Source organism: Bombina bombina, chromosome 2 (assembly GCF_027579735.1).
Source record: "Bombina bombina isolate aBomBom1 chromosome 2, aBomBom1.pri, whole genome shotgun sequence".
In the NCBI taxonomy this organism is placed as follows: domain Eukaryota; kingdom Metazoa; phylum Chordata; class Amphibia; order Anura; family Bombinatoridae; genus Bombina; species Bombina bombina.
The window spans coordinates 977,371,470-977,398,053 of NC_069500.1; the positions used below are offsets into that span (position 1 = coordinate 977,371,470).

A 26,584-nucleotide genomic window follows, 5' to 3' on the forward strand; every position below is an offset into this window, starting at 1 on the left:
AGCTTCGGGGGGCCCCGGGACCTCTAGGAACTTGTCCATTTTACATAGTTTCTCTGGAATGACCAAATTCTCACAATCATCCAGAGTGGATAACACCTCCTTAAGCAGAGCGCGGAGATGTTCCAACTTAAATTTAAATGTAATCACATCAGGTTCAGCTTGTTGAGAAATTTTCCCTGAATCTGAAATTTCTCCCTCAGACAAAACCTCCCTGGCCCCCTCAGACTGGTGTAGGGGCCCTTCAGAACCAATATCATCAGCGTCCTCATGCTCTTCAGTATTTTCTAAAACAGAGCAGTTGCGCTTTCGCTGATAAGTGGGCATTTTGGCTAAAATGTTTTTGATAGAATTATCCATTACAGCCGTTAATTGTTGCATAGTAAGGAGTATTGGCGCGCTAGATGTACTAGGGGCCTCCTGTGTGGGCAAGACTGGTGTAGACGAAGGAGGGGATGATGCAGTACCATGCTTACTCCCCTCACTTGAGGAATCATCTTGGGCATCATTTTCTCTAAATTTTGTGTCACATAAATCACATCTATTTAAATGAGAAGGAACCTTGGCTTCCCCACATTCAGAACACAGTCTATCTGGTAGTTCAGACATGTTAAACAGGCATAAACTTGATAACAAAGTACAAAAAACGTTTTAAAATAAAACCGTTACTGTCACTTTAAATTTTAAACTGAACACACTTTATTACTGCAATTGCGAAAAAGTATGAAGGAATTGTTCAAAATTCACCAAAATTTCACCACATTGTCTTAAAGCCTTAAAAGTATTGCACACCAAATTTGGAAGCTTTAACCCTTAAAATAACGGAACCGGAGCCGTTTTTTTTTTTTTTTTTTTTTTTTTTTTTTTTTTGGTTTTAAAAGCTTTATTAAAGATTAGAAAGAAGAACAGTACATGCATTGAAAAAGGAATGGTAATGTACATAACGTAAATGCCCATGCTTCGCCCCTCTGTGTACAACAGAACCATAAAGTCACGAGAGTCCTTAAGCAATGTGGGAGTGGCGAGCAGGGCGAGAACAAGTCCATTTTCGTGCTCGTGCATGCTTTAATGAATAACAAACAAAAGGGAAAAAAGAAGTTCTACAACTGTTCCATAATACATATCTTGAACAAATGCACATAATATGAGTAGAAGAGGTTACGGATTCCCATATCAGCCATTGGGAACCCTAGAAGAGAAAGAGGAAGAGGGGAAGGAGGAGAAAAAAAAAAAAAAAAAAAAAAAAAAAAAAAATGAAAGAAAAAAAGCGAGGAAAGAAAGAGGGTGGGGGGAGGGAGAGAGGAGGGGAGAAGGAGTTGGTGAGGATGTCCCAGCTAGCCAATGTATGGCGGTGGGTGCCTAATAGTAGATTATCAAAGACGTCTTTATGTGTTTGCACCAGGGGCTTCAAAAGTCTGTTTCCAGCGATCTAACATGTATTCATGAGTTTCAATCTTATCCGCTCTCAGGAATCTATATCTCTCGAGCGATAAGTATCTCTCGACTTGAGTGGTCCACTCCCCAAATGAGGGGGCTACGACACTCTTCCACTTCCTCGGGATGAGAGATTTAGCGCTGTTAATCATTATGAGAAACAGCTGTTTTGTTGGTTTATCTCTGAATTTAGGGAGGGTGTGATATAGTAATATATTAGGTGATCTAGGTACAGGCGAGCCAAGTATCGTTTCCATTCTGTCCAAAATTGAGTGCCAGAATGGTTCAATGTGTTTACATTTCCACCAAATGTGTATGAGGGAGCCTCGCTCCCCACAGCCGCGCCAGCACCTCCCATCTGTCTGTTTATATATTTTCTGTAGTCTGTCAGGCGTGAGATACCACCCCGACAGATATTTGTAGTTTGATTCAAGGACTCTAGCCGAGACAGATGCTTTCTTGTGGGCCCTAAATATTTTGTTCCACTCACCAGTGGAAGGGGGTGGGGTGAGTTCCTTATTCCACCGTCGTGTGAACCCTGGGAGCGGAGAATCCCCATGGGCAAGGAGCAGGCGATAAGCTATGGAGATCATGTGTCTAGGTACATGTGGTAATAAGCATAGTGATTCTAGTGTTGTCAGTTGCCTAGTTATCTGCTTAGTGCATTTGCTGGTCGATAAAAAATGCTGAAGTTGCGTGTGGAAATACCACGAGAGCTCTAGCCCCGAACATTCCAATTCAGATCTACCCCTGAGTTTCTGGTCTGAGATTAATCTTTGGAAGGACACTTGTGATATTTGTGTTTTATCTGTCCCCGTCTTTTGTGTGTAAGTGAAAGGCAAGTCTGGGTTGTCCAAGAATGGGGTGAGAGGAGACGGGTTCGAGGTTATATGAGGGTACTCTGTCATAGTGCGATCCCAACATGCAAAGAATTCCCGAAGGAGTGGATAGCTGTTTATTAGTTTTGGCCTAAATTTAGGTGATATCCAACCCATGATGCCCACATTTTGTGTTCCTAGGATTGATTTACAAATTTGAATCCAAGTTTTCTCTTTAGAGTCATGACTCCACTCTACCTGGTGTTGGAGGGTGATAGCTTTTCTGTATGTAACCAGATTGGGGACTCCCAAACCTCCCCTGTCCCTAGGCAAGTATAGAGTTTTCCGCGCTATGCGCGGTCTTATTCCCTTCCAAATAAACTCCTCCAACACACCCTGCAGTTTGCTCAGGTAGTGAGTAGGTAGGGGTATCGGAAGAGTCTGGAGAACATACAATATTCTAGGCAGAATATTCATTTTCACAATGCCGATTCTTCCCAGCCAGGAGATTGGTTTATTTCTCCAGGAAGAAAGATCTCCCGTGATTGTAGATAGTAGATTTAAATAGTTTGCTTCATAAAGTGTATCAACAGATGGAGTGAGGGAGATCCCCAAATATTTAAGGGAGCGAGTCTGGATGCGCAGGGGGCTCAAAGAAGAGAGCTGACTAAGTTCTTGTTGCGAGAGGTTAATGTTTAAAAGTTCAGATTTAGACTTGTTTAGAAGAAAATTTGAGAACCTACCGTATAACTCAAATTCCCGGAGCATCTCCGGGAGCGACGTCAGGGGGTTTGATAAAGAGAGCAAAACGTCATCCGCGTACATGGATAGTTTGTGCTCCTGGTCTCCTATAAGGATACCAGAAATATTATCATTATCTCTGATTCTCTGGGCCAATACCTCCATGACCAAAGCAAACAGCAGTGGTGACATGGGACACCCCTGTCTAGTGCCGTTTGAGATACTGAATGGGCCAGAGAGGATGTTATTAACCCTAACCTGTGCTGAAGGGGCTGCGTAAAGGGAGAAAACTCTATGAATGAAGGCCGGACCAAATCCCATCCTCGACAGGACCGCCTTCAAAAAATTCCAGCTGATCCTGTCGAAGGCTTTCTCCGCGTCCGTAGACACAAGAATCGCTGGGATCCCATGGTTTTGTGCGAAATTACCAAGAAGAGTTGCTTTCATGGTGTTGTCCCTGGCCTCTCGGCCAGGCACAAAGCCCACTTGGTCAGGTGAGATCAATTGGGGTAAAAATTTGTTTAGTCTATTGGAGAGAACTTTGGCGAATATCTTTATGTCCACGTTTAGTAGAGAAATTGGCCGAAAGTTCTCAGGTTTGTTAGGTGGTTTGCCTGGTTTTGGGATGGTCGTGATATGGGCCAGAAGCATAGAAGGGGGGAATCCCTGTGAGGTGTCTATGGAATTGAACAGGCGGGCGAGGTGGGGTGACAGTATAGGTTTAAAAAGTTTGTAATATTTGGTACTGAAGCCATCGGGGCCGGGGCTCTTGCCCATCGGCAGATCGTCAATTATGTTGGATATTTCCTCTGAGGTGATCAAAGCGTCAAGTGTCTCCCTATCTGTTAATGAAAGTGATGGTAAAGTTATAGAGTCCAGGTAGGAATCCTGGTTCGGGAAAGGCAAGTCTCCATCTCCCTCCGTGGAGGGGCGTGGAGAGTTTTGAATGTTATAGAGGTCCTGGTAGTAAGTACGGAGGGTTTCCGCAATGTCTGGGCTATTAGTATGTGTGGAGTTATGTCTGTCCTCTATGCAATGTATATGGGTTTTTAACGATTTCCTTTTAATAGCTCTCGCCAGCAGTTTTCCGGGTTTGTCCCCAAATTCATAATATTTCTGCTGGTTCCTTAGTGCCATCTTTTGGTATTCAATAGTATGTAGATTCTGAACTTCCTCCCTAGCCCCCTTCAGTTCTGCCAGTAAGCGGGTGTCTAATGGTGAGTTTTTGTGTTTCTTTTCTAGGTTACGTATAGTGGATAGGAGTGTTGAAAACTTGTTTCTGGTTTGTTTAGCCAAGATGGCTTTTTGTTTAATCAGTTCCCCTCGCAAGACACACTTATGTGCCTCCCAAATAGTTTGTTTTGGTAAGTCTGTTGTGTCATTTAAGAGGAAGTAGTCAGTGAGCGCAGTCTCTATCTTACCCCTAATTACTTGGTTATTGAGCATGTGATCGTCAAATTTCCAGAGAAAGGGGCGGTCCGGGGTCGTGGGCCAATTTAATTTACAAAGGACAGGGGCATGGTCAGACCAGGTCATAGGGAGAATTTGTGTTTGTGCTACATGAGCTAACGTCAGTTGGTCGGTAAAAATGTAGTCAATTCTCGTGTACAGGTCATGGGGATGTGAGAAAAACGTGTAGTCTCGTCTCATGGGATATTGAGTCCTCCATGTATCGTGTATTGCTATCTCTTCCAATCTGGCATTACATTGTTTAATGACCCTTTTGGGGATTGAGGTTACTCCTTTAGAGGTGTCGAGTTGTGGGTCTAGGGGCATATTAAAGTCTCCAGCAAGGAGCAAAGCTCCCCTCTGTAGCTCCAAAATTTTATTTGTTAGTTTTGTCATAAATTTGTTTTGATCTTGGTTAGGGAAATATGCATTCACCAAGGTCACAGGTTTGTTGTGTAGGGAGCCCACCACTATCAGGTAACGACCCTCTGGGTCTCTTTCCTCATGTGTCACCTTAAAGGCTGCTGAGTGCTTTATGAGAATTCCCACCCCATTTCTTTTAGTGGGGCCAGAGGCAAAGAACATTAGTGGGAATTTGGCGTTTAGCCAGCGGGGTTCCTTTCCTTTCTTGAAGTGGGTCTCTTGTAGATAGATGATGTCACACTGTAATCTAGTTACATCTCTTATTAAATTAGACCTCTTTTCAGGTATGTTAATACCCTTAACATTGAGTGTCATAATAGTTAGGTTGTGTGCAGACTGAGTCGCCATCTTATATTGTGAGTGTATGGTTGAGGGGGCAAGGGAGGGCAATAGGAAAGAGGGAGAGGAGGAGAAGAGAAAAAAAAAAAAAAAAAAAAAAAAGGGGAGTAGCAGGAAAGAAAAGACAGCAGTCAGTTAAGAAATGAAGAGGTTTCAGTAAGCCTGAAAAGATATAGCAAGAAGAAGAAGAAAAAAGGACAAAGAAAAACACGTATGCTATTCTTCCCGGCAGCAACAGAGAGAAACAGGGAAGGACAGCAAAGTTAGCGTGGGGTCTGTATCCACACGCCCGGTCAAAAAGTCAAAAGGAGAAAAAAAGAAGAGAAGAATGAACGTTACCTTATCTTAAGAGAACAAATAACTTAACAGGTGTTGAAAACAACAGGAGCAAACAAATGCAACATTTCAGAAAATAAATCCTCAGACAAAGCTGGACAATTATATTACAAACTGTTAGGAGCCATCAGGATTGAGTTTTCCTTCCCAACCAGTAACTCTTTCAGTAATGGTTCTTATTTGCCCGCAATAGGGGTGTGTTGTGTAAGCCTGGGAGTTAATACAGTGCTAGTCTCGTTTCCCCCTAGTGGTGATTGACTTATCAAATATGGTATGGTATGGATTGATAAGTCAGCAAGAGTTATTAGGCTGTTTGTGCTACATTATACAAAGAGGGGGGATCTAACTCCGCCGAGGGCAGTGTATAGTATATTTGTCATCAAGACCTCTCGGTGGGATACGTCAAATGGCATAATATTCCATCTCACATGGGATAATATGATAGTGGGATAACTAAAGGAGGAGAGTGGACTCCATCTAAGTAGCATCTTTTCGGGGTGGATACTTAGAGTTTCTGCTCTCTCAATGTGATCTATATTTTATTGGTTTCTGTATTTGGGCTTCACAATCTATATAGTCCCTCCGGGGCACTATCTCCTGTGGCTATACACTCAAAATATTTAGCTATAAGAGACTATTTAAGTTCAGCGTATGGGGCCATTAAGTGACAAAAAGTGAACAAAAACAGGTATCGAAACACAACTTAACATAACATAACAATCCTGTGATTCAGTAACCATAACAGTACATAGCCCCAGTTGGGGGAGTCATTATTCCCACACAGGGAGAGCGCCATTAGGGCACCATAAGAAGAGGACAATAATACTTATCAATGCCTCCTGGTGTGTCTTCTAACTGCAGCGGTGGGCTGATGGTGATTTCTCAGGTGTCCAGCGCCTGAGCAGTATCTCCGGTTCTTTGTGGGGAAGCACTATGTGATGGCTGTTCGCAGTGCTCAGGGTGTTGTATGTTGATCCCAAGGACTCTACAGAATTCTGGAAGGTCAGGCGGTGATCTGTAGATTACCTGTGCTCCGTTTTTAGAGGCCACAATGCAGACCGGGAATCCCCATTTATATTGTATTCCATGTGTTTGAAGTTCGGTGGTTATGAATTTTAGATCCCTTCTCTTTTGAAGAGTGATCAAGCTTAAGTCCGAAAATATCTGTAGGGGGATCCCTGCATGTGTTATATTCTTGAGAGTTCTTGCCCTCTGGGTTATGGACTCCTTATCTTTGTAGCTAAGAAATTTGACAATAATGTCTCTTGGCGGGGCTTTTGGGGGAGGCCTGGGTCTCAAGGCCCTGTGAGCCCTTTCAATGGGGATATTTGCAGATTCCGGTGTTCCTTTTAGGGTGCGAAATAAGTCCTGAAGGTATCCTTCCAGCGCCACACTAGAAACAGATTCCGGCACCCCTCTGATCCTGACGTTATTCCGTCTGCCCCTATTGTCTAAGTCCTCCATCTTGGAGAGTAGAAATTGTATATGTTCTTCATGTTCTTGGATCTGTTGAGAGTTGTTTCTGACGGTGCCCCGAAGTGATTCATGTCTGGTTTCAAGTACCTGTACCTGTTGTGTGACCTGAGTGATGTCTTTTTTCAGATCCCCAAACAGGGATCTCATTTCTGAGAGGACTTTGTCAATATCATCTTTTGAGGAGATGGTGTCAAGATCTCTTCGTGTAAGGTACTCCTGCTGTTGTGTATGTTCAGGCAGTGTCATGTCTAATGTGCAACTGACAGGGGATGGAGGCCCTGTATTTGATGTTTCAGATGGGGGTAGGGAGGCCTTGAGATAGTTTGTAAGGCTTGTTGATTTGTGCCCCTTCTCAGGTTTATTGTTCTTTCTTTGCGACATAGTATGGGAAGAGAGGTACTGCAAAAATCTTTTGTTAAAATAGGCCTATACAAGTAGGTGTCTTTAGGTATTATAGATCCCTGATTAGTAAGTCTGTAAGCTGAAAAAGTTCTGAGTTGAGTAGTATATCTTTTAACTGCACCTGCCTCCCAATTTGTTCTGATTAAAGTATATTGCTGGGAAGGGTGCTTGTATTATTAGTAAGAGTTGCACTATGTAATGGAGATTTGTGACGGGAGCAGTTTTTCCCCAGCAGCTACAGCCACGTGGGTGTGCTCCTTCAGGCAGCAGTATTCCCCTCAGCAGAAGTTAGAAAAAGGGCACCGATTCACCGGCCACTATCCCCCTGAGGTGAGTTGTCAAAGATCAGGATGTGTACTCACCGGGGATCTATGCAGCGTGTGCGGGTAAGAATGCCTTTCTCGGTGTCCCCTTGTGCCGCCGTCAGACTCTCAGGTGATTTCTTTGCCGGGTCGCGTCCGCGGCGCGAGCCGGTGTGATTGTTTGTCAAGTTGCGGTGTTGTCCGTGAATCTCCCCGCCACCCGGGCAGAGAGGGCTGTAAGTTCTCTAGCTGTGTGGGATCGGGTAAGCGGCAGTTCAGATAGGAGCCGCGGGTGTTCTTTCAGGGACAGATGCAGGCAGCGTAACAGGCTGCACTTCCTCCAGGCCTCGTAAATGCGGTCCGTCAGAAACCCTCAGAGCGGTGTCAGGTCCGCCAGATTTTAGACATTAAAGCTGCAGGGTGGTATGCAAAAACAGTTCCTATGATTATAGACCTATATGAGGTGTAGTTCACTGATATATTTATTTTGACCGGGCGTGAGGCATCAGAGCAAAATTCTAGTCAGCCATCTCCCTGCGTGGCTAGGCTCCGCCCCCAACCGGAGCCGTTTTTATATTTAACCCCTTTACAGTCCCTGGTATCTGCTTTGCTGAGACCCAACCAAGCCCAAAGGGGAATACGATACCAAATGACGCCTTCAGAAAGTCTTTTCTATGTATCAGAGCTCCTCACACATGCATCTGCATGTCATGCTTCTCAAAAACAAGTGCGCAATACAGGCGCGAAAATGAGACTCTGCCTATGATTAGGGAAAGCCCCTAGAGAATAAGGTGTCCAATACAGTGCCTGCCGGTTATTTTACAAAATTCCCAAGATTAAAATAATTCCTCAAGGCTATGGAGTATAAAATATAAATCGATTTAGCCCAGAAAATGTCTACAGTCTTAAAAAGCCCTTGTGAAGCCCTTTTTTTCTGTCTGTAATAAAAATGGCTTACCGGATCCCATAGGGAAAATGACAGCTTCCAGCATTACATCGTCTTGTTAGAATGTGTCATACCTCAAGCAGCAAAAGTCTGCTCACTGTTCCCCCAACTGAAGTTAATTCCTCTCAACAGTCCTGTGTGGAAACAGCCATCGATTTTAGTAACGGTTGCTAAAATCATTTTCCTCTTACAAACAGAAATCTTCTTCTCTTTTCTGTTTCAGAGTAAATAGTACATACCAGCACTATTTTAAAATAACAAACTCTTGATTGAATAATAAAAACTACAGTTAAACACTAAAAAACTCTAAGCCATCTCCGTGGAGATGTTGCCTGTACAACGGCAAAGAGAATGACTGGAGAAGGCGGAGCCTAGGAGGGATCATGTGACCAGCTTTGCTGGGCTCTTTGCCATTTCCTGTTGGGGAAGAGAATATCCCACAAGTAAGGATGACGCCGTGGACCGGACACACCTATGTTGGAGAAATTTATGTTTACATGATAAATTTTGTTCATGATGGTGAGCGTCCATGAGTGATCACATGTGGCATTCAAGTCCAGTCCACTAGGAAGAGGCAAAACATCCAACGTAACAGTGTATTTAATCCCTCCTACTTTTCCACCATCCTTCAGTCATACATATGGCCAAGAGAAATAAGAAATTTAGAGTATGATAAGTGAAGTGCAAACTGGTACTGCCACCAACTCTATAGAAAACAAGGACGGGTTTTGTGGACCTGATAAATTATCAGGTATGCATTACATTTTGTTTGCTTTCATAAATCCACAAACCATCACATATGGGATCCTATACTCAAGCTGTGAAGTCCATGAGACTACCATGAGTAGGGCAAGAAAAAAAAACAGTTAAAGGGACATTACATTTTTTCTTTCATGATTTAGATAGAAGTAAATTTGAAAGTTGTTTAAAATTGTATTCTCTATTATTTAATGTGCTTCCTTCTATTGTTATTTGCAGAAAGGTTTATTTAGGAAAGCTCAGGATCAGCAAATAATCTAGGTTATAGCTGCTGATTGGTGGCTGCATATATATATATATATATATATATATATATATATATATATAGTTCCAAAAAAGAGCACTCTCACCACAAAAGCAACTGCCAGGGTGCCAACAGTTGAACATAGCAGGTAGAAGACGGCACTCACTGGTCTTTTTTGAAGTATACTTTTATTAGAAAAGCGTGACATTTCGGGGATACACTCCCCTTCCTCAGACAAGCAAACACAAAATACAAGAATCCATTTAAACAATATAGGCCCCTCCCAGTGAAGTGAAAAGTGTGCCAAAACCTTAGTCATGGCAATAATCCAAAACACATAATGTTAATCAATAAACATAAAAATAAAATAAAAACAATCATGTTAGAGCATATATACATATACTGCATTTCTCTAATAAATCAAATGTGTAAATAATATGACCCACAACGTATATGCAGGATAATGTGATAGAACACTTGTATAACCATAGGACTAGCATCCCTCTTGTTAAATGCAAGGCTAATAACACCAAATACAGAAATAAAAATACAATAGAGAAATAAAGATAAAATAAAAATTATGTTTAAATCAAAACACAAATTACTTGTCCACAGATGACTGCTGGGTTTAAAATATAGAAACACAACTTAGTTAAGTCAAGCAAAACTTTTGCAAAAATTACATTGATATCGATTCAAGTGCAAAACATTAAATGTGCTATATAGTAAACATATAGTTATCCACATGTTAAACGGACCAACATACCCGTATCCCAAAACAGAGCAAACAGCAAAACACAGGGGGTAAACCGCAATCATATGCAGATGTGTGGGGTACATAAAATAACAACGTAAAAACGTATATATGAATGATTGAAGCAAAATAATGCAGTTTATCTTTAGTATCCTTCTAATCACCAGTTGAATGTCCACCTGTCCCCAGCGTGCGGTCTCACCGCAGCCATAACACACTGGCTCATAGAATAGGCGTCATACTGCGGAGAACTGGTTGAGAGGCCGCACACTGTTTCCATGGAGACCATCCGCCCCCCTGTGGTCTAAACAGTAATTGCAGCAAAGCCATATACTTACTAGAACGAAAAATACATTGAATCCAAACAGTGAGTTAACACAAAGTTTCAAGTGGATGCTCATATTGTAGTAGTGCTTCAGCCTATCAGTGAAACACCATAGGGATCGAATAATAATACAAATATCTTAAATATCTTAGCATGCTGTTTGGGTATCACTATAGAAGCACTATATATAACCCATAATATAAATGATCATAGATCACTCAGATGGAATAATCCTAAAGCAGGCATACATGTCAAATTATCATAGATCAAAACACCAAGAATCCTGCTAGTGTAGAAGGATCAATGTATTTAGCTAGATATAGCAAATGGTCATATGCATAAAAGGAGGATATAAAATAGCAACTATATAAATCTAAGATACTGGTCATAATGGCAAACATAAATTACTCTATAAGTCTCTTAAAGGGATAGGAAAATCCCTGAGAAGATAATCAACTACTTTGCATGGAACGGTGGCTCTGAGGTAGTATAACACATGGGACTCTCATCAAACAGTGTCAGAAAACACAGAGGGACACAATTGGTCCCCCTATTGTTTCCCAAATGATAGTGAGTCTCCTTGATAAATCATGTCTTCACATCAGGATCCCTTATAAGAAACAATGCCAGTCCAGGCTAACGTTCAATCCATTTGGGCGTACTGTGTTCAGGGTAAAAATCCACTTGTCATTTGCTGAAAGGTTTATTTAGGAAAGCTCAGGATCAGCAAATAATCTAGGTTATAGCTGCTGATTGGTGGCTGTATATATATATATATATATATATATATATATATATATATATATATATATATATATATACACACACACATATATATATATATATATATATATATATATATACATACACATACATATATATATACACATACATACATACATACATACATATACAGATTGTCATTGGCTCACCCATGTGTTGAGCCAGCAACCAGTAGTAAAATTTGCTTAAAATTGCATGCTCTATCTGAATCATGAAAGACAAAATGTGGGTTTTGTATCACTTTAAGGCAAGTAAAATGAGCAAAACAGACACAGCAGCATGCAGAACTTACCTACCAAAAGTAGGCTCAGAAGAAGGAACTATGTAAAAATGATAACATTTGGTAAAAGTATGCAAAGATGACCAAGTAGCTGCAGTGGAGGCTCCTCCATATGTGCACTGTCGCACGTGATCCCCCAGGGGGCAGAGGAGGGGGAAAAAAAATGAGCATTTAAAAAAAAAAAAATGAGAAAAAAAAATTATGAAAAATTTTAATTTTATTTTTTATTTATATTATTTAATATTATATGTATTAAATAATGCTTTACTGGCACTGCTGCTTAGCTTATATACCCTGCTATTTAATCTATTATCATTCTCATCACTGACTCGCCACTGAGTGTTCATTAACAGACACTGTATATTTATTATCAGGCTCAGGCAGGAGGCAGGAGCTAGGACCGGGTGGACTACTCAGTGTGCTGACGTCCGTGACGTCACACCACACACCACCACGGCGCACTGCCTGCTGCTGCTGCCTGAGGCTGAGCTGAGAGAGGCTGATTGACAGTCCAGGGCAGGCTCCAGTCTCCACCCCCCACTCGCACGTGCGGTAAGGAGCTCTATATGCCTGCACAGTGATCGCAATGTATTCACTGTGCAGGCGTAGAGCTCCTCCCCAGCCTCATGCCTATAGAGGCATAATCGCACAGGCTGAACTGTGCGGTCGTTCAGCCTGTGCTCTGTCTCCTCCCCCAGCCTCTTGATCCGGACTCCTCAGACTCTGTGATAGGCTCCATGGCTCACGTGATGGCCCCCACGAGGCTCCTCCCAGCTCAACGGCGCGAAAATCTTTGTGGAGATAGCCGTTGAGCTGAGAGGAGTGTTTTTGCATAGCTCTGTGCAAAAATTGTTTACAACAAAACTATATATTTTTTGCTGCCTGCTGGCAGCCATCAAGCATCAACAAGTTGATTGAACAGTGACAGACAGTCAATATTTGCTGCTGTGTGCTGACTCAGTGTCTGCTGAGCTGCAGTCAAGTAGTGTGCAAAGAAATAGCCAGGGCCCAGGAGCAGGCTAATAGACAGTTAGATAGTTAGCCAATAGCCATTATAATTATTATTAATTACATTAGGCTTAGCTTAGCAGCAAATTAGTTTAGAACTGTAGATTCACAGTCACTACTAGTAGTATTCAGATTTTCTAGTTATCTATATCTATATAGAACTTGAAGATACTTTAGTTAACTTAATTTATACTAGTAATATATTATTAGTTTAGCAACTTTGTGGGCAGATATTTTAATGATTTTTGCTGCAGGCCTGCAGTTTTTTATATAGAGTAACTGAGTGAGTTGAGTCTTGAACTAGTGTTAAAAAAAAACAAACCTTTTTTTTCTATTTGTAATTTAAACAACAGATACAGTCTGAGTCTGAGATTGCTTTTTAGATAGAGTGAGTTGAGTCTAAGTTGAACTTGAATTAGTGTTAAAAAAAAACATTTTTATTTTTCTACTTGTAATTTAAACAACAGATACAGTCTGAGTCTGAGATTGCTTTTTATATAGAGTAACTTGAGTCTTGAACTTGAACTAGTGTTTAAAAAAAAACATTTTTATTTTTCTACTTGTAATTTAAACAACAGATACAGTCTGAGTCTGAGATTGCTTTTTATATAGAGTAACTTGAGTCTTGAACTTGAACTAGTGTTTAAAAAAAAAACATTTTTATTTTTCTACTTGTAATTTAAACAACAGATACAGTCTGAGTCTGAGATTGCTTTTTATATAGAGTAACTTGAGTCTTGAACTTGAACTAGTGTTTAAAAAAAAAAACATTTTTATTTTTCTACTTGTAATTTAAACAACAGATACAGTCTGAGTCTGAGATTTCTTTTTATATAGAGTAACTTGAGTTGAGTCTTGAACTTGAACTAGTGTTTAAAAAAAAAAAAAACATTTTTATTTTTCTACTTGTAATTTAAACAACAGATACAGTCTGAGTCTGAGATTGCTTTTTATATAGAGTAACTTGAGTTGAGTCTTGAACTTGAACTAGTGTTTAAAAAAAAAAACATTTTTATTTTTCTACTTGTAATTTAAACAACAGACACAGTCTGAGATTAGCAAGTTTAGGAGTATACTGGATTTTTAGGGAGTTCTTTAACAATTTAGTTCAACTTCTAGTTGATATTTTCTAATAGCTGCAGAGCAGCAAAGCTACCTACCTACAAGTTATATATTACATAACAACCGCCAAACTATTAAACTATTACTTCAAGTTGAGTTGTATATTTTCTAACAGCTGCAGAGCAGCAGAGCTACCTACCTACAAGTTATATATTACATAACAACCGCCAAACTATTAAACTATTACTTCAAGTTGAGTTGTATATTTTCTAACAGCTGCAGAGCAGCAGAGCTACCTACCTACAAGTTATATATTACATAACAACCGCCAAACTATTAAACTATTACTTCAAGTTGAGTTGTATATTTTCTAACAGCTGCAGAGCAGCAGAGCTACCTACCTACAAGTTATATATTACATAATAACCGCCAAACTATTAAACTATTAAGTTGTATATTTTCTAACAGCTGCAGAGCTACCTACCTACAAGTTATATATTACATAACAAACGCCAAACTATTAAACTATTACTTCAAGTAGAGTTGTATATTTTCTAACAGCTGCAGAGCAGCAGAGCTACCTACCTACAAGTTATATATTACATAACAACCGCCAAACTATTAAACTATTACTTCAAGTTGAGTTGTATATTTTCTAACAGCTGCAGAGCAGCAGAGCTACCTACCTACAAGTTATATATTACATAATAACCGCCAAACTATTAAACTATTAAGTTGTATATTTTCTAACAGCTGCAGAGCTACCTACCTACAAGTTATATATTACATAACAACCGCCAAACTATTAAACTATTACTTCAAGTTGAGTTGTATATTTTCTAACAGCTGCAGAGCAGCAGAGCTACCTACCTACAAGTTATATATTACATAACAACCGCCAAACTATTAAACTATTACTTCAAGTTGAGTTGTATATTTTCTAACAGCTGCAGAGCAGCAGAGCTACCTACCTACAAGTTATATATTACATAATAACCGCCAAACTATTAAACTATTAAGTTGTATATTTTCTAACAGCTGCAGAGCTACCTACCTACAAGTTATATATTACATAACAACCGCCAAACTATTAAACTATTACTTCAAGTTGAGTTGTATATTTTCTAACAGCTGCAGAGCAGCAGAGCTACCTACCTACAAGTTATATATTACATAACAACCGCCAAACTATTAAACTATTACTTCAAGTTGAGTTGTATATTTTCTAACAGCTGCAGAGCAGCAGAGCTACCTACCTACAAGTTATATATTACATAATAACCGCCAAACTATTAAACTATTAAGTTGTATATTTTCTAACAGCTGCAGAGCTACCTACCTACAAGTTATATATTACATAACAACCGCCAAACTATTAAACTATTACTTCAAGTTGAGTTGTATATTTTCTAACAGCTGCAGAGCAGCAGAGCTACCTACCTACAAGTTATATATTACATAACAACCGCCAAACTATTAAACTATTACTTCAAGTTGAGTTGTATATTTTCTAACAGCTGCAGAGCAGCAGAGCTACCTACCTACAAGTTATATATTACATAACAACCGCCAAACTATTAAACTATTACTTCAAGTTGAGTTGTATATTTTCTAACAGCTGCAGAGCAGCAGAGCTACCTACCTACAAGTTATATATTACATAACCACCGCCAAACTATTAAACTATTAAGTTGTATATTTTCTAACAGCTGCAGAGCTACCTACCTACAAGTTATATATTAGATAAGAGCAAAGGACTGTTCTTTGTGTGTAAACTAACAGTTAAGATGGCACTTAGTAAAATTAGTGTGTCTGAGCTAAAGCAATTACATTTTTCAACGTTGCCCATTGAAAGAAAAATGGAAATTAAAATGCTCAGGCCAACACCTATGCTTAACCTTACCCAGGTGACAAAATGTAAAACTAGAGATTACAAAAGAGAATTCAAACCCGAGGTATATGATAAATATCCATGGATTTGTGGTTGTGAATTATCTAACAGGCTCTTTTGTTTTTATTGTCTCCTGTTTGCAAAACAAAGTGGGGATTCAAGCTGGGTGAGTTATGGTGTCGCCGATTTATCACATTTAAGTCAAAAAACCAATAAACATAATTGCTCCCAATCACATTTAAACTCCACATTAGAGTTTAATTTGCTAGGAAGGGTTGATATTCGGCAACAACTTGACAGTGCATATCGTTTGAATATTAAAAAACATAATGAGCAAGTAACGAAAAATCGCTATGTTCTTTCCAAAATAATTAATTGTATTTTATTTTGCGGCGCATTTGAGCTTGCACTTCGAGGACATGACGAACGCGATGATTCATTAAATCCAGGCATTTTCAGAGGTCTTATAAACTTCTCAGCAGAGCTTGATGCATCTCTAAAAGAACATCTCGCTAGTGCCACTGTTTTTAAAGGAACGTCAAAAGAAATTCAAAACGATTTATTAGACTGTATGCTTACTGTTTGCCAGAACCAAATAAAGAAGGAAATCTCAAATGCAAGTTTTGTAGCAGTGATAGCAGATGAAACTACTGATGTTTCATCTGCCTTCCAATTGGTTGTTGTTTTTAGATACATTATAGGTAACGGACAACCGGTTGAGAGATTCTGGGAATTCACTAATCCAGCTGGACATGATGCCGAATCTTTAGCTACGTGTATTCAAGCTACTTTGGAAAAAGTTATAGACAACCCAGAGAAACTGATATCGCAGAGTTACGACGGTGCAAGCGTGATGAGTGGTCAGCATGCAGGTGTTCAGGCTATAATTAAACGTACCTACAAGAATGCACATTTTGTGCATTGCTACGCACATCAGCTCAATTTAATTGTCAGCCAAGCAAGCAGTCAAAATCAACAAGTTCGAGTATTTTTTTCAAATCTAAGTGACATTACTAACTTTTTTAGTAACTCGCCACAAAGGATAGCTATTCTAGATGAAACTGTTAGAAGAAGGATACCTCATGGTTCAGCCACCAGGTGGAATTTCAAGAGTCGAACCGTCAATACAGTTTTTGAAAACAGGGAACAGTTAATTGAATGCATGGAAAAAATAGAGTCAACATCGAAAAAAGAAATAGCTATAAATCAAGCAGGGGCTATTCGGCGTATGTTACAAGACTCGGTATTTGTGTTTTGGCTTACAGTTTTTCACAATATTATGCCACATGTAGATGTGTTATACAACCAACTTCAGAAAACACAAACAGATGCGGCACTTATTAGAAAACATATTAACACTTTCCAGCAGACAATGGAAAACGAAAGGAATAGAATGGACACAGTGACCATGACGATATCAGAAACAGAGGAAACATCTAGGAAAAGGAAGAGAGAAAATATTCACATTGCTCAGACTGTGGCAGCTAAAGAGATATGCGATGTTATCACAAATCAAGTAAAAGATAGATTTTCTTTTATAACTCACTACTCGGCTGTTTCTCTCCTCCAAGCGGAAAAATTTGCGGATTACGAGAAAATTTTTCCAAATCAGCTTCTTGAACAAACATCAGCGGTTTATCACACATTACAGAAAGATCGCCTGAAAACTGAACTAGGAGTAATTTACAGAAGACCAGATTTCCGAAATATGAATGGTGCCATCAGTCTTCTACAGTTTGTAATAGAAAATAACTTGGACAGTACTTTCTCTGAGACCTACAAACTGTTGCAAATTATTTCGACTATTCCCGTGACAACTGCTGAGGCTGAGAGATGTTTCTCAACTTTAAAACGAGTTAAGACATTTCTAAGGAGCACCATGACTGAGGAAAGACTGACTGCTCTAGCCATGCTCACAATTGAAAAACAATTGATCAATGACATGCCTACATTCACCGAAAATGTTATTGATTTATTTGCCTCAAAAAAAGACAGGCGGATTGACTTAATTTACAAAAATTGTACTTGAGTTAACAACATTCTGTTTTAATCTTTACTGTTGAAGTTAATTATTAAGCACTAGTGTAATAGAAATAATCTTCTTTTGTAGAAAGTAAAATGTGGGTGTATTTATCTTCATGTTGCCAAGGCCTTTGGCTGCATTGCCTTATATCGAACACTGGGGGCTGGGGCAACAGTAATTGAAATGTGGTTGTATTTCTCTATAAAGTGGAAGGTTCTTTAAATCCAGGAATATATATGTTTTCATGAATGTACATTCAACATTCTTATTATTTTGCAGCTTTAATTAATCATTTGGTTAATATATATATGTTATTATATAATTTAACTGAGCACCATCATGTATATTTTAAGACTAGACATGGGCAGGTAGTGTAGGCTCCTCCATTTGTGCACTGTCGCACGTGAACATGGCTGTACTGAAGAGTATGCATTCATAGATTTAAGATGTCTGTGTCCACTATGAGGAACACAGTGAGCAATGCATGGTGAGGATATGGAAGACCACAGGCACAGTTCTTGTTAAGGCCAGAAGTGGCAGGGCAAGTAAAATATCAGAGAGGGCCAGAGGCAAAGGCAAAGGATGGTGAGAACGGTCAAAAACAGCCCACAGACCACCTCCAAAGACCTGTACTACTGGGAATATTGTTGAGGGTCTCATGGATTCCACTCAATATCAGCAGATACTTGAGAATAATGTTGAGGAATCAGTCACAAACTTCAGTTGAAGTTACCCCCAGGCCGGGGCTGGATATTTCAAGAAGACGATGACCAAAAACACTGCTGGTTCAAATGGGTGGGGCCATTTGAGTGGCGTGACTTTCACAAAGGGGTGTGGCTTTTAAAACGGGCGTGGCTTATTAAAGGGGCGTGTTTTCAAAAGGGGCGTGGTTTTTCAAAGGGGCGTGGCTTTCTAATAGGGGGAGGGTCTTGTGCACCCCCATCCTAAAAATTCACCAGCCGCCACTGAGTAGCTGCCTTAAAAATCTGTTCAGTGTTTAATTCCTGAAAGCCCAGGAGGTGGTAACTGCTCTTGTAGAATGAGCAGTATTTCACTCTGGGGAAGACTTCCCCGCTACCAAGTATGCTTTGTGAATCAAAGCCTTAAGTGAAGCTGCTAAGGTAATTGTAGCTTTTTGTCACTTGCAGGGACCAGAGAAATGGACAAACAAAGAATCATTTCTACATTTGTCTGGTGTCTGAAGGTAAAATATAAATGCCCTGATCACATCCAAATTATGAAGCAATCCCTCTGTAGCATTTTTAGGAACTGGACAGAGATGGAACCACAATTTCATCATGAATGATATATGAAGATACAACTTTAATAAGGAAAGAATAGTTGGTTATCAAAACTGCCTTGTCCTGATGAAAAATCCATGCAAGTGGAATCACAGAGAGAGCAGAAAGGTCAGAAACTTTCCAAGACAGTTGAATGTCAGACCATGAATAGGTTCAAAAGGCTAAGTCTAAAGAACTTTTAAAACCAGGTTAAGGTTCCACAGAAGAGAAGCTGGTCTGATAACCATTTAAAAGTCGGGGAGTTAAGAAAAGTTTTAGTGACAGAAAACAATTTATGCTTACCTGATAAATTTATTTATTTCTGGATATGGTGAGTCCACAGAATCATCAATTACTAGTGGGAATATCACTCCTAGCCAGGAGGAGGAGGCAAAGAGCACTACAGCAAAGCTGCTATATATGTTACTTCCCTTACCCATAATCCCCAGTCATTCGGCCGAAGGAACAATGGAAAAAGAAGATAACACAAAAGTGTAGAGGTGCCTGAGGTTTTGGAAAAAATAATTTTCTTAAATAAAGGGTGAGCCGTGGACTTGCCATATCCGGAAATAAATACATTTATCAGGTAAGCATAAATTATGTTTTCTTTCCTAAGATATGGTGAGTCCACAGAATCATCAATTACTAGTGGGAATCAATACCCAAGCTAGAGGACACAGAAAATAAGGATAGGACAGGTAGACCTTAACAGAAGGCACCACTACCTGAAAAACCCTTCTCCCAAAAGAAGCCTCAGGCGCGGCAAAAGTATAAAATTTATAAAACTTTGAAAAAGTATGCAGAGAGGACCAAGTTGCAGTCTTGCAAATCTGTTCCACAGAAGCTTCATTTTTAAATGCCCAGGAAGAAGAAACAGCCCTCGTGAAATAAGCAGTGATTCTCTCAGGAGGTTGCTATCCAGCAGTCTCATAGGCCAAACGAATAATACTGCTTAGCCAAAGAGAAGTAGCCGTAGCTTTCTGACCCTTGCGCTTCCCAGAAAAACAAACAAACAAAGCAGAAGACTGACGAAAATCCTTAGTCGCCTGAAGATAAAACTTCAAAGCATGCACAACATCTAGGTTGTGCAACAAACGCTCCTTAGGAGAAGAAGGATTAGGACACAAAGAAGGAACCACGATCTCCTGATTAATATTCTTGTTTGAAACAACCTTAGGTAGGAAACCTAATTTAGTACATAGAGCCGAGAGTTCCAAAACTCTCTGAGCAGAAGAAATAGCAACAAGAAACAAAACCTTCCAAAATAACATCTTAATATCTAAGGAATGCATAGGTTCAAACGGAGCCCGCTGTAAAACTCTAAGAACGAGGTTAAGACTCCAGGGAGGAGTAACGGACTTAAACATAGGCCTGATCCTTACCAAGGCCTGACAAAAGTATTGCACGCCTGGCGCATCCACCAAATGCTTATGCAATAAAATAAACAATGCAAAAATCTGACCTTTCAGAGTACTAGCTAACAAACCCTTCTCCAGACCCTCCTGGAGAAAAGACAAAATACTAGGAATCCTGACTCTACTCCAAGAGTAGCCTGTGGATTCACACCAATACAGATATTTACGCCATATCTTATAGTAAATCTTTCTTGTCACAGGCTTACGAGCCTGAATCATGGTCTCAATGTCAGGGTGCCAGGAATCAGACTGAGACGAGAAGTGCAAAAATAATCACACCTTTATAAATAGCAAAAAATAATAAAAAGTCCACAAGTCAAATAACAAGCCAGGAATTAAAACCAGAGCTGGTAATCAGACGAGCCGAGTCAGGAGCCAAAGCGAATAGTCAGACGAGCCGAGTCAGGAGCCAAAGCGAGTAGTCAGACAAGCTGGAATCAGGAACAAGGAGAACAGCAGAGTCAGGAACAAGCCAGGGATCAGGAACCAGGAGGGATGTCAGACAGCCAGGTAATACACAGGAGCTCTCATAAACAGGTCTGAGACAATGCAAGGGCAAAGCATACTGAACAGAGGCCCTTTAAATAATAAGTGATGACATCACAATTCTGAGACTGCATCCTGTCTCACACGGATGATGTACACCAGTATGGCCATTAAAGGAAGTGCATGAAATGAGCAGCATCACACAGTATGCACCAGAGTCAGCAAGAGAGGTGAGTAAAATGGCTGCCAGCAGCACATGGAAAACACAACAGGGAAAGAACCCTGACAATGACCGACTCTGAAAAGGAATGAAAATTACTCTGACGCCCTTTCTGCTTATACTTCTTATCCTGAGGAAGAAAAGATCCCTTTCATCCTGTGATATCTGAAATAATTTCAGCCAAACCAGGCCCAAACAAGGTCTTAACCTTGTAGGGAATAAATGGCTCTGCAAGCTAGGACCGCAAAACCAGACAATTTTGCTGCTAGTTTAATGATCTGTAAGGAAGCATCTGTAATAAAGGAATTGGCTAACTTAAGAGCCTTAATCCTGTCCTGGATCTCCTCAAGAGGAGTATCTGTCTAATAGAATCAGACAAGGTATCAAACCAGTAAGCTGCAGCGCTGGTAAGAGTAGCAATGCACACCGCAGGCTGCCATTGAAGACCTTGGTGAACATACATTTTCTTTAACAATACCTCCAATTTCTTATCCATTGGATCCTTAAAGGAACAACTATCCTCAATGGGAATAGTGGTCCTCTTAGCCAAATTATTTCTTGTGAAAAACTTCATACAGAAAGAAATCATTTGTATAAAAAGCACTTAGAACAGTCCCAAATCCTAAATGTGTGCTAAATATCTAGAGGAATGAGGATTGCAAAAAACTTACCACAAAGGAAACACTGCATCTACAATTGATAGAGCTTTGGTTTATTACCTTCTATAGCAGTTTTACACACTGCTTCTGACTATCCATCAGCACATATTGTGACAAAGATCCCCCTGCACTATCTACTCTGCACCTGGAGAGGTTCAGCTGGTACACCTGAAGATACCAGCCAGTTCCTACTAGTACATAGGTGTACTTGGGCCAATTGTGAGTACCCAATTGGCTTTTTTTCTTTGATTTCACATATATGGATATACTGATGCACACATGAGGCGCCCCTCTTGTTTTTTATTATTATCTATACGACTCTTTAATAGAGTCAGCTATAGGAAACATTTTCTTAAAAATAGAAGATGGAGAAAAAGGAATACCAGGTCTCTCCCACTCCCGTACAATAATTTCAGAAGCATGGTCTGGAACAGGAAATACCTCCACCGCAGAGGGAACATCAAAATACTTGTTCAGCTTACTAGACTTCTTAGAGTTAACAACAATAGTAGTATCAGAGTCATCCAAGGTAGCCAAAACCTCCTTAAGTAACAAGCGGAGGTGTTACCTGGGCAGCAATATCTTGCAAAGTAACCCCAGACGGAGCATGAGAGGAAACGCAGGACACTGCATATGCAGATGAATAGGATTGGGATGCTTGAGGAGACAGCTGCGGCACATTTGAAACAGGAGGCTCCTGAACAGCATCCATCTTAGCTAATGATGGCTCAGGGTCAAAAAGTCTATATCTATAAGCTATACATGAAGAACAAAAAGGTACTGGGGGTTCCACCTGGGCATCAAAACTTAAACTACTGGTAACATCCTGCACAGCCTCTTGATCCATAATACAAAAAAAGAAGCAAATAAAAAAAAAATGTTTTATCTTTTAACAAAGGATATAATACAGAACAAAAAAATGTTCATAAATAAATGTTCTTTTTAAATTTACCAAATCAAGAAAAACATACCCCAGACAACACTGACTACTACTACAACACTGAGGTGCCCTACCTGTCCTGCAACCCGCAGCAAACTGAGGAAAAAAAACGATCCCATTTACAATCCGGATTCCAGAGAACCAAAAACAGCAAGAAGCCTTCTAACCAGCAGAGCCATCTGAAATATGCACACCTCACTCTACAGGAAGGAAGTGAAAAAAAGCGCCTTCAAGTGCGACAGATAGTAGCCTCGCTTCTGACATGGACTTGGAGTGAAGAAAGCAGGCAGTAAAACTCGTCAACGCTGATTTCTACGGTGCTGTTAACATGAGTCGGGATGGTTTTGCAGAAATACTCTCCCTGTATCTCCGGACTCTAACATTCATCCATGCTCTCACTGAGAGGCTGACAGGATTACTTAAAACTCCAGTCCCATTTCGAAGAGTACTACCCTCCATAAGAGACTATCTTTAATCTTCCGACACTTTTCAGTCAACCTCCTGTGACGAAAGGCAAAGAATGACTGGGGGATGAGGGAAGTGGGGGAGGTATTTAAGCCTTTGGCCGGGGTGTCTTTGCCTCCTCCTGGTGGCCAGGTTCTGAATTCCCAAAAGTAATGAATGCAGCTGTGGACTCTCATTGTTTAAGAAGAAAATCTCTTTATAACAACAAATTAGCTAATCACTACTGTTAACTTAAATACCTAATAGTTTAAGGGACATGTAGACTTTAATCTGAAAGACATATTCACATTTTTTAAATGACAGTCATGATGCATGAGGACATATATACTGATTGGCTATAATAGAACATACACTCTTTACTATTCCCTTGATGTCTAGATTTAAATGAATGTTTAAAGCGGGGATCTCAAAGTACCGGCCCGCGGGCCATTTCCGGCCCACAAATCGGTTACAATGTGGCCCTCCACTTACTCCCCATAACTGAGAGCTGTGGTCTGATTAACGTAATGCCGTGGGCGTGAGGAGCTGCAGCTCCAGGCCCATGCCTCTATATAAGCCCCTGAGTGTGCAGCACGCCACAATTGGCGCCATAGCTGTTTGTGGGTGTGGCAGCAGAGGAGCAAAGCAGGCGAGTGAGTAGGATTGTTTTGCCCAGAGCTTGTGTTTGGCAGTGACGAGGGGACCCAGGACTCTCTATCTAAGAGAGGGGCTGTATAGCTTGCTTTGTTTAAAATACTGCCATGCCATAATTTGTGTGGGTGTGTGTGTGTGTGTGTGTGGGGGGGGGGTCTATGTGTGTTGTGGGTCTGTGTGTGTGTGGTCTGTGTATGTGTGAGTCTGTGTGTGTGTGTGTGTAGGTCTGTGTGTGTATGTGTGGGTATGTGTGTGTGTTGGTGTGTGGGTCTATATGTGTGTGTGGATCTGTGTGTGTAGGGGGGGTCTTAGTGTGTGGGGGTCTGTGAGTCTGTGTGTGGGTCTGTGTGTGTATGTGTAAGTATGTGTGTGTGTGAGGGGGTCTGTGTATGTGTGGGTCTGTGTGTGGGTGGGTGTGTTTGTGTGGGTCTTATGTGTGGGTGGGGTGGTCTGTGTGTGTGTGGGTGATCTGTGTGTGTAGGGGGGTCTGTGTGTTTAAGTATGTGTGTTTGTGTCTGGGTATGTGTGGGTCTGTGTATTTGTGTGGGTCTGTATATTTGTGTGGGTCTGTATGTGTGTGTGTGGGGTATTCTGTGTATGTGGGTCTGTGTGCGTGTGTTTGTGTGGGTCTGTGTATGTGGGTCTGGGTGTGTATGTAACGATTACACATATGACACAAAGCCATCACTGATAGTATCTGTTTAACAGAGCATTCAGTTTATATATATATTGTTTTGGAAGCAGCCCCCATGGAAGAAGAAAATTTGACCAGTGGCCCCCAAGGTAATTTGAGTTTGAGACCCCTGGTTTAGAGAATCAGCATTAATGTAGTTAGAAATATAAAAATATATCTGTAAAGAACACATAGATTAGGGAGTTTTCCAATATACCTATATCTATAATAAATTCAGTATGATAAAATTGGATTGTAGTCCAAAATGAGAGTAGATTTAAACTCCATATAAACTATCAATTAAGATATGTGTGTGTGTATTTTTTTTTTAATACTCATATTTTTAATACTCATATGCTAAATCACTTGAAACTGATGCAGTATAACTGTAAAAAGCTGACAGGAAAATATCACCTGAGCATCTCTATATAAAAAAGGAAGATATTTTACCTCACAATCTCCTCAGCTCAGCAGAGTAAGTTCTGTGTAAAAAGTTATACTTCACCTGCTCCCAGCTGCAGGTAAAAAAAAATAAAAAATTAAGAAATGAACAGCAGCCAATCAGCATCAGCAGTGCTGAGGTCATGAACTCTTACTGTGATTCTCATGAGATTTGACTTAACTCTCATGAGATTTCATAGTAAGCTTCCTTTACCTGATTGGTGAAATAATATGAGAGTTCATCCTTTCAGCTGTCCCAGGACAGACACACTAAAATGCTGCTTAGAAATCCTTTACAATGGGAGGTGGCTACTGAGGATCTTTTGAGGTAAAAACATAATTTATGCTTACCTGATAAATTCCTTTCTTCTGTTGTGTGATCAGTCCACGGGTCATCATTACTTCTGGGATATAACTCCTCCCCAACAGGAAATGCAAGAGGATTCACCCAGCAGAGCTGCATATAGCTCCTCCCCTCTACGTCAGTCCCAGTCATTCGACCAAGAATCAACGAGAAAGGAGTAACCAAGGGTGAAGTGGTGACTGGAGTATAATTTAAAAGATATTTACCTGCCTTAAAACAGGGCGGGCCGTGGACTGATCACACAACAGAAGAAAGGAATTTATCAGGTAAGCATAAATTATGTTTTCTTCTGTTATGTGTGATCAGTCCACGGGTCATCATTACTTCTGGGATACCAATACCAAAGCAAAAGTACACGGATGACGGGAGGGATAGGCAGGCTCATTATACAGAAGGAACCACTGCCTGAAGAACCTTTCTCCCAAAAATAGCCTCCGAAGAAGCAAAAGTGTCAAATTTGTAAAATTTGGAAAAAGTATGAAGCGAAGACCAAGTTGCAGCCTTGCAAATCTGTTCAACAGAGGCCTCATTCTTAAAGGCCCAAGTGGAAGCCACAGCTCTAGTGGAGTGAGCTGTAATTCTTTCAGGAGGCTGCTGTCCAGCAGTCTCATAGGCTAAACGTATTATGCTACGAAGCCAAAAAGAGAGAGAGGTAGCAGAAGCTTTTTGACCTCTCCTCTGTCCAGAGTAAACGACAAACAAGGAAGAAGTTTGGCGAAAATCTTTAGTTGCCTGCAAGTAGAACTTGAGGGCACGAACTACATCCAGATTGTGTAAAAGACGTTCCTTCTTTGAAGAAGGATTTGGACACAAGGATGGGACAACAATCTCTTGATTGATGTTCCTGTTAGTGACTACCTTAGGTAAGAACCCAGGTTTAGTACGCAGAACTACCTTGTCTGAGTGAAAAATCAGATAAGGGGAATCACAATGTAAGGCTGATAACTCAGAGACTCTTCGAGCCGAGGAAATAGCCATTAAAAACAGAACTTTCCAAGATAACATTTTTATATCAATGGAATGAAGGGGTTCAAACGGAACACCCTGTAAAACGTTAAGAACTAAGTTTAAACTCCATGGTGGAGCAACAGCTTTAAACACAGGCTTGATCCTAGCTAAAGCCTGACAAAAGGACTGGACGTCTGGATTTTCTGACAGACGTCTGTGTAACAAGATGGACAGAGCTGAAATCTGTCCCTTTAATGAACTAGCTGAT

The 26,584-nt window shown here is 40.3% G+C and overlaps 1 protein-coding gene across 1 annotated transcript in view; it reads right to left on the reverse strand.

The window, feature by feature from the left end:
• The window catches only part of LOC128649935 (sodium/hydrogen exchanger 9B2), a 346,495-nt gene that overhangs the window by 109,066 nt on the left and 210,845 nt on the right, over window positions 1-26,584 (reverse strand). The window lies entirely within an intron of this gene.